Below are 14,869 nucleotides of genomic sequence, written 5' to 3'. Positions count from 1 at the left end.
GTATATGATCTTGTGGGGAAAATTACTGCTGTGGGCAGCAGTAATCTCCCCTTTTTCCTCTTACCTTGGGCTCTTTTATCTTTGCTTATTTTATTCTCCCTGCTCAATAAACATTTTATGGCTTATCTAAGAAAGGCTTGCAGAGTGTTTTGTTGCAGATCAAGCCCTAAATCAAAGTGAGACAGACCATGCACGGCTGGGAGCTAAGATCTCTTGCTCCAACAGATCTCCTTGATGTTCAGGGAGCTTCCCTTCCTTTAACAATCTGCCAAGGCCACATTACTGTCCTTGTCATTCCTAGCAATGATTCTTTGCCCTCCCTCCCTCTCCACACCACCCTCTCTCCCTCCAACTATGTTTGCTGGTATTCTTGGGCCTCTTCCAATTCAAAGCTGGGGGCTTCATTAGTCTTCCACATTGGTGCAGTGGCTCACACACTTGGGCCATCTGCCGATTTCCCAGGTGCATTCGTAGATAGCGGGGCCAGAAGAGTAGCAAGCTGGACTCGAACAAGCACTGCATGAGATGCTGCCATTGTAGGTGGCTTAACCTGCTACACAAGAACACTGGCCCCTACTCCACTTTTCTTTCTTTGAACCCTGTTGTTCTGTGGAACTCTGTTCTTGCTACCAGCATGGCAACCTCATCCTATTATTCTTCCGAACAACATAGACTCTCCTATTCTCCCTCACCCTCCACCTATCCTCACTGACATTCAATCCTTTTTCCCCTAAACATTCTACCAACTCAACGCTGCTTTCTCAGTTCAGTTCAGACTCTGGAGCCAGAAGTCCAGGGTTTGACTCTCATCTCCCTGCTCTACTAGTTCAATGATTTGAACAATGAACTGTTGTGCCTCAGTTTCCTCTTCTGAAAAGTAGATATAGTCAAAGCTACTACTTTGCAGGATTGCTAGGAGTTAACAATTACATAAGGAGGGCCCAGCGCAATCGCGTCACAGTGAAAGTCCTCGCCTTGAATGCACCGGGAGGGGGAAGGCTTATGAGGAGCTGGACATTGAAAATCAGTCCTGGGCCCAGTGCGGTAGCCAAGTGGCTGAAGTCCTCGCTTTATACGCACCAGGATCCCATATGGGCACCGGTTTTAATCCCAGCAGCTCCACTTCCCATCCAGCTCCCTGCTTGTGGCCTGGGAAAGCAGTCGAGGACGGCCCAAAGCCTTGGGACCCTGCACCCGCGTGGGAGACCTGGAGGAGGCTCCATGCTCCTGGCTTTGCATTAGCTCAGCTCCAGCCATTGCGGCTACTTGGGGAGTGAACCATCAGACGGAAGATCTTCCTCTCTGTCTCTCCTCCTCTCTGTATTTCTGTCTTTCCAATAAAAATAAATCTTGGGCCCGGCGGCATGGCCTAGCGGCTGAAGTCCTCGCTTTGAAAGCCCCGGGATCCCATGTGGGCACCGGTTCTAATCCCGGTGGCTCCACTTCCCATCCAGCTCCCTGCTTGTGGCCTGGGAAAGCAGTTGAGGACACCCCAATGCATTGGGACCCTGCACCCGCGTGGGAGACCCGGAGGAGGTTCCTGGTTCCCGGCATCGGATCGGCGCGCATCGGCCCATTGCGGTTCACTTGGGGAGTGAATCATCGGATGGAAGATCTTCCTCTCTGTCTCTCCTCCTCTGTGTATATCTGGCTGTAATAAAATGAATAAATCTTTAAAAATAAATAAATAAATCTTAAAAAAAACATAAGCAAGGAAGGACTTAGAACAGTCCTTGGTCTTTGGCAAGAGCTGTGTAATTATTAGCTAATGCTATTCTTTGAAAGAGTGTTGTGCAACATTTTGATGTTTTGGACAGTCCTGGCATTCTGGATGCAGACTAAAGAACCCCTTCCCAAAATAATGTCTCAATCCTATAAGTAGGATTACAAAATAAGACAATCAAATTGAAATACGATTTTCAGGGATTGCTGTGGCACAGCGGATTTAGCCACTACCTGTGATGCTGGCTTCCCACATGGACTCTGTGTTATAACCTTGCTGATTCACTTCCAGTCCAACTCCCTGCAACACCTGGGAAAGCAGCAGAGAATGGACCAAGTACTTGGATTCCTGCAGATCTAAAAGAAGTTTCAAGCTCCTGGCTTTGGCCTGGCCCAGTCTGGCCATTGTGGCCACGTGGGGAGTGGGCTAGAAAATGGAAAATCTCTTTCTTTCTGTACCTATGTCTTTCAGACGAATAAGTAACTCTAAAAAATATACAAAAAAGAAATACAATTACGAAAATAATAACAAATGTATGTGTAATATAATGTATGTGTTTCTGCTTCGTAAAAGGGTGAAAATATACTTTTAAAAATATTTATTTCCTAGCCTGGTACTAGTAGCCTAGTAGCTAAAGTCCTATGGGCACCAGTTCTAATCTCGGCTGCCCCATTTCCCATCCAGCTCCCTGCTGGTAGCCTGGGAAAGCAGACGAGGACGGCCCAAAACTTTGGGACCCTGCACCCACATGGGAAACCTGAAGGAGGCTCCTGGCTCCTGGCTTCGGATTGGCACAGCTGCAGCCATTGCAGCCGCTTGGGGGTAAATCAGTGGACAGAAGATCTTCCTCTCTGTCTCTCCTCCTCTCTGTACATCTGACCTTCCGATGAAAATAAATAAATCTTTAAAAAAAAATACTTATTTCCATATACCTAAAAATCAGAGAAAGAGAGATGAAAGAGACCAATCTTTGATCTGCTGGTTCAGTCCCCAAATGGCCACAATAGCCAGGGCTGGTCCAGATGAATCAGAAGTCAGGAATTCTATCCAGCTTTCTCACGTAGGCAGCAAGGACCCAGGCACTTGGGCATTCTCCTGCTACCTCCCCGATGCATTAGCAAAGAGCTACTTCCAAAACAGAGTAACTGGGGCCGACATCTTGTTGTAGTCAGTTAAGCCACAGTCTGCATTCCATATGAGAGATAGTTTCCATCCTGGCTGCTCTGCTTTCTGATCCAGCTTCCTGCTTATGACCTTGGAAAGCAATGGAGGATGTCACAAGTGATTGGGCCTACATACCCATGTGGGAAACCTGGAAGAAGCTCTTGGCTCCTTGCTTTGCCACTTGAAGAGTGAGCCAGAAGATGGAAGATCTGTCTCTCCCTAACTCTGACTTTCAAAAAATAAATAAATAAATCTTGGACCCAGCATGGTGGCCTAGCAACTAAAGTCCTCGTCTGGAACAAGCCCAGGATCCCATATGGTCGCTGGTTCTAATCCTGGTGGCCCGGCTTCCCATCCAGCTCCCTGCTTGTGACCTGGGAAAGCAGTTGTGGATGGCCCAAAGCCTTGGGACCCTGCACCTGTGTGGGAGACCAGGAGGAAGTTCCTGGCTTCTGGCTTCAGATCAGCACGGCACTTGCGGTCATTTGGGGAGTGAATCATCAGACGGAAGATCTTTCTCTCTGTCTCTCCTCCTCTCTGTATATCTGACTTTCCAATAAAAATAAAAAATTCTTTAAACAAATTAAAAAATAAAAAATAAAAAATAAATAAATCTGAAGGAAAAAAGGAAAAATCAAAACAGTGAGACTTAAATCCAATATAGGAGTCAGCACTCCGATACAGGATACAGGTGTCTCATCAGCAATTTAACCTGCTGTGCTACAATGCTCACCCTCTGCTTTTTGGTTAGCACATCACAAAATGAGCCCTATCAATAGGTCTATTAACTAGCATGATTTTTGAATAATGATGTTGGGGGAAAATGCAACATCTGTTATGTGCTATGAAAATCTGACTTCTATTGGTGACAAATCTACATGTAATCCTAATACTAGTGTAGTTTTTATGCACATCCCCTAGAAAGGCATAAGACATTTCTGTTGGTTATAATGAAAAAAAAACAAAGATGCAACTCTCCCCACATCCAAGTTCATGGTCTCCTTGAATTCAATCCACTGACCCCATGGGGTCTATAAACTCTGGGTTAAGAAGTGTGTTCAGAGTGAATGGAAGTCATTGGGTTCCTTCGTGTCATCTGCAAACTTGTCTCTACCCACACCATCCTTTCTTTGGTCTCCAAGAAAACAGGCCCTGATGGGACCTTCCTAGTGGGTTCTGTGTCCCAAACTGTCCCACACTCCTTGGGAACATGTACTATTGAGCATTCTCTCTATTGTACGTGCTTCTGGTTTTGAGACTAAGAAAAAACAGGGAACAACCAGCGTTGTGGTACATAAGGTTACACCACTGCCTGTGATGTCTGCAGCCCATATGGGTTCAAGTCCAGACTACTCTACTGCCCAGACAGCTGTCTGCTAACACTCCTGAGAAAACAGCAGAAGATGCTCCAAGGGCTTTGGACCCTGCCAGCCATGTGGGAAATCCAGATGGAGTTCCAGTCCTATGGCTTTGACTGGGGCTGGGAAATGAATCAAGGAATGGAAGAGCGCTTGCTCTCTCTCTCTCTCTCTCTCTCTCTCTCTCTCTCTCTCTCCCTTTTAAATAAATACAACAGATACTCATCAGTTTGGATGCATGTCTCATGGGAACCTAGGGACCAGAGGTGAGCAAAGACTCATGACAAGGGCAGAACCAGCATACCTTGGGATATAAGCTCTCCCAACAACAAAACAAAACAAAACAAAACAAAACAAAACAAAACAAAACAAAAACCCAAAGCAAAAAACATAAGATGCCCTTTGTGGGCATCTCAAATTGGCTCTGCAAAGACAAGGCTGCACTGCTTCTGGCAGGTTCAAAAGTTCCATTGGCAAATATGAAGGAACTCAAGTGATGACGAAGCATGTCTGTCATCTGGGGCACAATTCGAACTCTGACAGAGTGCAGGGGATATGAGCATGACTGCAGGGGACACCCGAGACCCAGCCTGTGTAGTACCATTCTAAGGTCAGGATGAATTTCCCAACGTTCAAATCAAAAATATGTTGCAGCATCCACGTAATCAGACTTTTCTTGCTGCACCTGACACACTGATGCCTGTCTCCAAGAAACCCTCATTGGCTTCCGCAAAACCTGGTCCATCTCTGGACAGCTTATCCATCTCCTCCTAGTTTCAGTACTGCCTCCCTCTTGAAATTTTCCAAATTCTCTCTCTCCCCTCCACTGAAATTCAGAAGCATGTAACACATCTGGCCAGGAATCTGCTGGTTCCTCCACACTAGATGTTCCTTGGACACCTCCGACAAAACTAAATGCAATCATTATTCCCTAAGCTTGCTTTGTTTCAGTTAGCAGCAATACTATCTTCCCAGTCAACCCAGACATATCTAATCAACCGCCAAGCCTTGAGAGCTTAACTGCTACATCCTTCTCGAGTCTGGCTCCTCCTTTGTCCTTTTCCCCTGCCGTCACCATTCAGACTCTCATGCCTATACAGTCACAACTAGCTTTACCCCACTGTTGTTCCTCTAAAGGAATTCTCCAAGAAATCAATAGACACATCTTCCTAAAACCTAAATTTGGTTATGCTATTCCATTCAGTGGGCCCCGTGCTGTTGAGGCTCGCCATCATCTAATGGCTCCTGAGTGGTTTTATTTTTTTTCTTTTTTTGAGATTTGAGATTTATGTATGTATGTATGTATGTATTGGAAAGTCAAATCTACAGAGAGGAGAGACAGAGAGAAAGGCCTTCCATCTGCTGGTTTACTCCCCCAAGTGGCTACCGCGACTGTAGCTAAGCTGATCTGAAGCCGGGAGCCAGGAGCCTCCTTTGGGTGCAGAGTTCCCACGCTTTGGGCCATCCTCTATTACATTCCCAGGCCACAAGCAGGGAGCTGGATGGGAAATGCAGCAGTTGGGAAACGAACAGGCACCCAATGGGATGCTGGCACATGCAAGACGAAGACTTTAGCTATTAGGTTATTGCTCTACCACCCGCCCCCCTCTGGCTCCTGAATGTTTAACTGCTATAGGAGTGTTTAAGGCTATAGAACACCATTTTTTCCTGAAGCAGTACCTGACGTAAGAGTCCCCACAGCAGTATTGCTGCATGAGACATAGGGGGGTTGGTGATTCTATTTGATCTTCAGATAAACAATAATTTCTATTTTTTTTAAAGATTTATTTATTTAATTACAAAGTCAGATATACACAGAGGAGGAGAGACAGAGAGGAAGATCTTCCATCTGATGATTCACTCCCCAAATGAGCCGCAACGGCCGGTGCGCGCCGATCCAATGCCGGAAACCTGGAACCTCTTCCGTGTCTCCCACACGGGTGCAGGGTCCCAAGGCTTTGGGCCGTCCTCGACTGCTTTCCCAGGCCACAAGCAGGGAGCTAGATGGGAAGTGGAGCTGCCGGGATTAAAACCGGCGCCCATATGGGATCCCGGGGCGTTCAAGGCAAGGACTTTAGCCGCTAGGCTATGCCGCCGGGCCCTAAATTATATATTTCTTTGAGAGGGAAGCAGAGAGAGAATCTGCTGGTTTATTTGCCAAATATCTGCAACAGCCCCAGCTGGGGCTGAAGTTGTGATCTGGAAACTCAATCCAGGTCTTCAAGTATCAGGAACCCAATGATGTGAGCATCCGACTACCTCCCAGGGTCTGTATCAGCAAGAAGCTTGAGTCGGGAGCAGAGCAGGGTGTGCGGTCCAGGTACCTGATTAGGAGCATCTCAACTGCTAGGTCAAAAGCCTGCCCGTAAATCCTTTTTTAGTATCAGTATGCCCCATGCAGTATTTAGAACACATTTATGTTTTGAGAATTCTATTACATATGTGAAATTCAAATCTGGTGACACCTTTCATTTTAATTTGCCAAATCTGGTCACCCTATCTCACAAAGAACTCCAGGATGGTGAGCCTTAGGCTCTCACAGCTCCACCTGTCTCCCTGTGAATCAACACTTGCCCTCCTGAGAGATCAGGGATGGATCCCGATCTTTGCATCGTTGCTAATGCAGTGCAGGGCCTGGCACCGAACACATGGCAATGTTTGTGATTGAATGAATGCATATGTATGACATGGCAATAAACTTGCAGCTTAGGGTGGAATCCAAAGTGTGGTGATTCCTGCGCGGCTGTCAGTTCTACTTATAGCCACCTTCCTGTCACATCCTTGCAGGAATTGCCTCAAGGTTTACACATCCGCCCAGGTGGGCGAACTACAAAGCTGGGAGTCACCTGCTGACTTAGGGAAGCCGAGAGAAGCCTTGTTGTTTTGCAGCGTTTTGTTTTTCAGAGCAGAGAGGAGTGGGCAGGAAATGACCATATTCTGGTATGGAGTCGAGAAAGGCAAAGAGCAGAGAAAGCTAGGGAGGAAGTGGAGGTAGCAGGAAAGGGGGTGTGGAGGGCCTCGTGGGAGGCAGGATGGGAGGGGCAGATGGCACCCGGGCGGGAAGTGACAGCCGTGGCAGGCAGCGGGCGGGAGCTGGGAGCGGGGAGGCTCCAGCACTCCAGCGCAGAGCCCTTCTCCTGGGGCGGGCAGCCGCGCACCCCCCACCAAGTGGATGCCACGCTCTCAAGGCCCATCGGAACCCAAGTGCCCTTTCTGAGCCTCCCAACTCTGCAGCCTTGGAGAGCTACACCGGTTTCTCCAACAACGCCCCCCTGGTCCCCAAAACTGAGAAGTAAAAGAAAGCTTGTGACCATCCTTCGAACTGCGCACCTGACCAGGACGATTTAAGAAAGCAACTGTTGGGCGGGAGATGAGTCACCCCACCCCACCCCCAGTGTGACTGAGCAACACCTAGAAGGGGGGGGGCACGGGGAAAGACAGAAAGAGAGAGAGAGTGAGCGAGTTGGGGGGGAGTGCCCATTCTGCGTGTGAGGTTTAAAGGCTTTTTCCTTGACAAGTCTTGACGGCACACCCACCCAAAAGACCTGCCTTGGCATCTAGTTCAGTCACCAGCTTCCCATCCTCAGTTTGCTCCACGGCGAAATGAGCATTCAGAGATCTGACTTGAACAAGCCAATCCTGCCGTGTCTGCGAGCTGTCCCCGCCCCCGCCGAAAGTCAAATCTGCAGAGAGGAGAGAGGGAGAGAAAGGCCTTCCATCTGCCGGTTCACTCTCCAAGTGGCCGCTGCGGCCGTGGTTACTGTTGTGTCCTTTGCCACCCCAAACCACTTTGTGCCTCCTGAAGGCTGCTCCCAAAGGCAAGGAGGGGTGGGCCACCACACAGGGTGCTCCTTCAGTGGGTTTCAGGAACTCAACGAAGGAGTTCAGGCAGCAGCAAGCTCCTCTTTGATTGCTGCAACCAAGGATTGGAGGGCCTACACCTTAGACTCGCCACGTCATTCATTCATTCGTTTTCTTACTATCGGGACCACTGGCTGAACGGGAAGGACTCACTTGAAAATTCTAGTATGGAACTGTCCTATAGAGCTTACCGAGTGAATATTAGAACACAACACCGGAGTGAGGAAGAACAGCGGTCGCGGGCCGAAGACCCTACAGTCTCACCCTCAGCTACCACCCGCTCCGGGTCTAGCAGGAGCAGGGCACGGTGGGTGGGCGGCATTTGCGCAGGCGCTCCGCCGCCCCGCTCAGCCGGAACCGGGGCGGCAAGAGTCTGCGCATGCGCGTCGCGTTCTCCCAGCTATCACTGAGTGTCCCAGGTGAACCTGGCCGAGGAGTGGACGGCTGTGAGGGAATGTGGGCCAAGCGCAGGTCCCAGACCACGCTTTTATTTGGCACAGAACAGAATAGGTAAAACTTGCTGCTGCTTTAGTCTGGTCTTTAATGTGCAGTTCCCGGGGGTGGGGGTGAGGGGCGGGCAGAGAACCAAAAGCCCTGGAGACAGAGACGGGTGGGTGTGTTAGTCCCCGCGAGCCCTCCCGCACATCCCCACGTCAGTCATCTGAGACTTTCGTTCCCAAATTAGTCTTTCTGGCCCCGCCCCAGGCTAAATTTGGAGGTTAACCATGCCCCCCAATTTATGTGCTAGTCTTCCAGGCAGCTCCAGGGCCCCGCCTCACATTCTGGGTGATTCTTAGTCGAAAGGGAGGGAGCTGCGTTGCGCGGCGTAGACCTGTCAACCTGCGGTGAAGATGCACCTCTGGCTGGGAAAAACCACTGCTTCCTTAACCTGCTGCTGAGACTAAAAAACAAAAACAAAACAAACAAAAAACCCCTGGGAGGGAGGGAGAGCATAGATAGGGAAAGTGGAGACTGTACGGTTGAGTTAATGACTTTGACCTCCAGACTTCCACAAGGGGAGGAAAGGGAGCCTCTAGCTGCTCCCACAAAGCCATGGAGATTTTAGGGACCACATAGTCTTTCAGCCTTGGGGGCCTTCACCGCCTGCGTTCACCAGACATCACCCTCTTCATTTGGCAAATGTCTCTAGGACTAAGTGTTCTTGGCTCCCCTGAGCATTCAGTCATGAACAAAACATTGTCCTGGTTGGCCCTCAACGCTCTGAAGGAACATGAAGGTGAAGCTATGCCAAGGATAGACACAGCTGGACATCTGTCAAAGCATTAAATCAGATTTGATTCAGTAGATGCAGACGGGGAGAGGGTTGAGCCCCATTCTGCCTCATGCAGAAGTGACTTGGATTTTGCAGAGGAACCAAGGGATGGAGGTCAGGTGGGAGCTCGTGGGGGGGCAGGGAAATGAAAACAATGTGCAAGCGGGCTGCTCAAAGGGAAATGTAGTTAGGCAAACGGTGCTTGTTTGCTGGCAGTGATCTCAAAGGAGCTGGTACCTTCCCAGCTAGCCTGGACGATGGCTGCCCTGTCCTTCCAGGTGGCTTCAGTCCCAAGGGATGGCTTCCAGGGCCTTGAGAATGACACTTGGGCTTCAGGGGATACAACTATATATCTTTCCTTTTTTAAAAGACATATTTATTTTTATTGGAAAGGCAGATTTACAGAGAGAAAAAGAGATCTTCCATCCACTGGTTCACTCCCCAAGTGGATACAACAGCCAGAGCTGAGTTGATCCAAAGTCAGGAGCCAGGAACTTCTTCCGGGTCTCCCACATGGGTGCAGGGTCCGAAGGCTTTGGGCCATCCTCCACTGCCTTCCCGTGCAATAAACAAGGAGCTGGTTGGGAAGTGGAGCAGCTGGGACTTGAACCAGTATCTGTATGGGATGCTGGTGCTTGTAGGGTGGATAGTTACCCAACTGAGTCACAGCACCAGCACCGTATATATGTTTCAAAGGGACAGAGTGAGGATTTCCAGTTGGAAGATTTTTTTTTCGTTGAGACAAGAAAGAAGGAAGTGAGGCCCCATCACCAGATGTTGGTGTAAACAGATGATAAAATCTTTTGACAGCCAGCCCTAAGCGTTTTCAATATTTATTTTTTAATAAAATATGTTGGGTGTGGGGCTTCTATCTGCTGGTTCCAGTTCCTGGCTTTAATGCCCATCTCCACCTCCTGATTCCAGCCTCCTGCTGATATATAGGCCCAGGGAGCAGAGGTGTGGCCTCAGATGGCAGGGTCCCTGCCCCCCCCCCCCGGAGACATGGATTGAGCTCCTGACTCTCAGCTTGAGCCTGGCACAGCCCAGGCTGCTGCAGGGGAACAGGTTGTCTCTGCTTCTCTGGGGAATGAACCAACAGGTGGGAGCTCCCCATATCTGCCTCTTCAATATAATGAGGTCAGGCCAGGAGAACTTGGTTGTCCCTTCTACCACATGAGGACACTGAATCAATCTGCCGGCACCTTGACCTTTCATTTATTGGCCTTGTGAACTGGGAAAAGCAAGTTTCTGTTATTTCTAAGCTGCCTGGTTTACACTGTTTTGTTATAGCAGTCTAAATGGACTTTTTTTATTTAGATTTATTTTATTTTTATTACAAAGTCAGATATACAGAGAGGAGGAGAGACAGAGAGGAAGTGGAGCTGCCGGGATTAGAACCGGCGACCATATGGGATCCTGGCACGTTCAAGCGAGGACTTTAGCCACTAGGCCACGCTGCCAGGCCCATAAATGGACTTTTGCCTAAAGGCACTCTGGTCGGAATAGGAAGATGGCCAGCCATGGTTTGTGTGTCAGGCACTGAAATGTAGTTGCCATCTTATTAGGCCCATGATGAAGTTACTTGCAGAGATGGTGTCTTTAAAGATAGCTGTGGGGGCCCGGCGCGATAGCCTAGTGGCTAACCCCTCACCTTGCACTACCAGGATCCCATATGAACAGCAGTTCTTGCCCCGGCTGCTCCACTTCCCATCCAGCTCCCTGCTTGTGGCCTGGGAAAGAAGTCAAGGACGGCCCAAAGCCTTGGGACCCTGCACCCATGTGGGAGACCTGGAGGGGATAACAGTAGCATTCAAGGAGCAAGTTCAACATGCCTCCGTCCCCCATGGAGGAACCGCAGCAACAACTAGACAAAGGAAAGGATGCTACTTTTGGGTACCACAGATATTCAGGAGTGACGTCATCCTGGTATGCTAACCCCTCTTGTTCCCATTTCCTGGGGGGAGTGGTGTCTCTGGCTCTTTCTCTCTCTCCCTTTCTCTAATTCCTTTTGTCCCCTCCAGCAGTCACTGTGCTGTGTGCAGTGCATACACAATCCTCGGGGACATATTCAAATTAGGTACAGGAAACCTTTTGAAAAATTTATTGAATTATCAATTTTTCGCCTCTCTATCTCATAAAAAGGATTTAAAGCCACTGTCAAGTCCAAGATTTCTCTTTTCCTGTGCCATTGTAGCAGGACGGACAATCGAGCTGAGATATGGAGAGATGATAAGGACTCCTTTTATTTCATTTGTTTTCTAAATGCTTTTATATTCCATGCAGTTACTGTATTCTCTTTTCAAACGTGCATAATAGTAGTCAATAGTAGGAAATACTCTGTTTTATCAAATCTTACTATTTTGCTGTTTTTATTCCAGCTTTAGTTTTTCTTCTGTTTTTACTTCTTGACTGATTTTTTAGTTTGAATGGTAGAACAGCAGAGACAGAGAAAAACAGAACAAGAGAGATGAAGAGATGCTTCTCTTTGTTGGTTCATTCTCCAAATGTCTGCAACAGTTGGGGTTGGGCCAGGCTGAAGGCAGCAGCCTGGGACTCTACCAGGGTCTCCCACACGGGAGGGAGAGACCCAGCACCCGAGCCAGCACCTGTTGCCTCCGAAGATCACATGAGAAGAGAGTTGGATCAGAAATCAAGTAAGCTGCCAGCCCAACTCACTGTACCACGCTACCTGCCTTTCGTTTTTATTTTAAAGGATGTTTGTTGTTTTAAAAGCTTATTGGTGGCCTGGCGCGGTAGCGTAGTGGTTAAAGTCCTCGCCTTGCACGTGCCAGGATCCCATATGGTCGCCAGTTCTAATCCCGGCGGCCCCGCTTCCCATCCAGCTCCCTGCCTGTGGCCTGGGAAAGCAGTCGAGGACGGCCCAGAGCCTTGGGACCCTGCACCTGTGTGGGAGACCCAGAGGAGCTCCTGGCTCCTGGCTTTGGATTGGCTCAGCTCCAGGTGTTGCGGCCACTTGGGGAGTGAACCATCAGACGGAAGATCTTCCTGTCTCGCCTCCCATCTGTATATCTGCCTTTCCGTTTAAAATAAATAAATCTTAAAAAAAAAAAAAAAAAACGCTTATTGGGCTGGAGTTGTAGCTCAACAAGCTAATCCTCCACTTATAGCACTGGCATCCCATATGAGCACCAATTGATGTCCTGGCTACTCCACTTTAGAGCCAGCTCTCTGCTTGTGCTCTGGGAAAGCAGTGGGGGGTGGTCCAGCTCTTGGGACCCTGCACCCACATGGGAGGCCCGAGAGAGGCTCCTGGCTCCTGGCTTTGGACTGGCTCAGCTCTGGCCACTGCTGCCATTTGGGAGCGAGCCAGCAGATGAAAGATCTTTTTCTGTGTCTCTCCTCTCTGTAATCTGCCTTTCCAATAAAAATAAATAAATCATCTTGTTGTTAAAAAGAAAAAAAGCTTTTCATTGGAAAGTCAAAGTGACAGAAATGGACACAGAGGGATCTTCCATCTGCTGGCTCGCTCCCCAAGCGGTTTTCAAGCGGGTGGCAGGGACTGAAGGCTTGGACCACCCTGCGCTGCTTTCCCAGGCCATTAGCAGGGAACTGGAGTGGAACTGCCGGGTCTTGAACTGATTCCCATATGCGATCATCACAGGCAGTGGCTTTGCTTGCTATGCCACAATGTCAACCCCTCTTTTAAAGAGTTCATGCATTCTTTTATTTTTCTTTTTTAAATTTTTAAACTTTATTTTTAATGTTGTTTACATAGTTGAGAGCAATGCGTATACCATGTGGGCCTGTCATTGGGCCGGGAAGGGTCAGATATGGAAGAAGGTGGGTGGCACAAATTTTTCAATTTTTTCTCCTGTATGTGCGGGAGGAAAAGGAAGGGGACTGCTCCTTGCCGCCTAACTCTGCCAGCACCCTGGATGGGAGCTGATCATTTGATGTCATCTTAGAGACCCCAATGTAGGGAAGAGTGTTCTGAGAGTGTTACTTGAGTGGTTTGGAATGCCTGCCAGCTATTGGCTGCTTTTCTCCCAGCGGTGTAACACTTGCCTAGGAACAAGGCAGCCGAGGCAGCTGCCTACAGCTGGAGTTCTTTACTTTTTCTTAAACAAATAGAGTCGTACTAGCAGAGCTGAGAGCCATCTCAGCTGTCACCGGTCTGACTGACCACTCCCTCCGCCTGTTCTGCAGATCCGCAAACCAAGGCAGTTTCAAGTAGTCTACACTACTGAGCTATAGAATTTCCCAAGCCCCGGATCTTTTTCTTTAAAAAATGCTTATTCTGGGCCCAGCGCAGTAGCCTGGCGGCTAAAGTTCCCAACTTTCACCTGTCAGGATCCCACATGGATGCTGGTTCGTGTCCCGGCAGCTCCACTTCCCATCCAGCTCCCTGCTTGTGGCCTGGGAAAGCAGTCGAGGACGGCCCAAAGCCTTGGGAACCAGCGTGGGAGACTGGGAGGAGGATCCTGGCTCCTGGTTTCAGATCGGCTCACCTCTTGCCATTGCGGCCACTTGGGGAGTGAACCATCAGATGGAAGATCTTCCTCTCTGTCTCTCCTCCTTTCTGTATATCTGAGTTTGTAATAAAAATTAATAAATCTTTAAAAAAAGTTTATTCATGCTTGCTTTGGCAGCACACTGAAACAGAGAAGATTAGCATGGCCCCTGCGCAAGGATGACAGGCAAATTGGTCAAGTGTTCCATATTTTATTAAAAAAATAAAATGTTTATTATGGGCCCAGTGCAGTAGCCTAGCAGCTAAAGTCCTTGCCTTGCACGTGCTGGGATCCCATATGGACACTGGTTCACGTCCTGGTGGCCTTGCTTCCCATCCAGCTCCCTATTTGTGGCCTGGGAAAGCAATGGAGGACGGCCCAAAGCCCTGGAACCCTGCACCCGTTGAGAGACCTGGAAGAAACTCTTGGCTTTGGATCTGCTCAGCTCCGACCATTGTAACCACTGGGGAGTGAACCAATGGATGGAAGATCTTCCTTTCTGTCTCTCCGCCTCTCTATATATCTGACTTTACAATGAAAAATAAGTAAATATTTAAAAGTTTATTGCATTTATTTGGAAGGCTTGGTGAGAGAGAGAGAGAGAACACACTTTCAACCAGTTGCTCATTCTCCAAAACCCCCAGTAGCAGTGGGGGCTGGACCAAGCCAAAGCCAGGAGCCTGGGACTCCATCCAGGTCTCCCATGTGGGGATAGTAGCCCCAGCAGTCGGGCCTTCCTTCAGTGCTTTCCCAGGTGCATTAGCCGAGAGCTGCATGGGAAATGGAATGGCTGGGACGTGAATCAGCCACCTACATGGAATGCCAGCATCTCAGCGGCTTAATTTTCTGTTCCACAATACCATCCCCAAGACCCAGGTCTTTTTTTTTTTTTAAAGATTTATTCATTTTATTACAGCCAGATATACACAGAGGAGGAGAGACAGAGAGGAAGATCTTCCGTCCGATGATTCACTCCCCAAGTGAGCCGCATCGGGCCGGTGCGCGCCGATCCGATGCC

The 14,869-nt window shown here is 48.8% G+C and overlaps 1 non-coding gene across 1 annotated transcript; it reads left to right on the top strand.

Moving 5' to 3' along the window:
* The first annotated feature begins 13,962 nt into the window (after positions 1-13,962).
* LOC118760448 (U6 spliceosomal RNA) lies at positions 13,963-14,065 on the top strand. Its single transcript, XR_004996790.2, has one exon. It is a non-coding gene; the product is annotated as a U6 spliceosomal RNA (small nuclear RNA).
* Positions 14,066-14,869: the final 804 nt, after the last annotated feature.

The sequence above is a fragment of the Ochotona princeps genome, chromosome X (assembly GCF_030435755.1).
Source record: "Ochotona princeps isolate mOchPri1 chromosome X, mOchPri1.hap1, whole genome shotgun sequence".
In the NCBI taxonomy this organism is placed as follows: domain Eukaryota; kingdom Metazoa; phylum Chordata; class Mammalia; order Lagomorpha; family Ochotonidae; genus Ochotona; species Ochotona princeps.
This window is presented reverse-complemented; position numbering and strand designations above follow the sequence as displayed.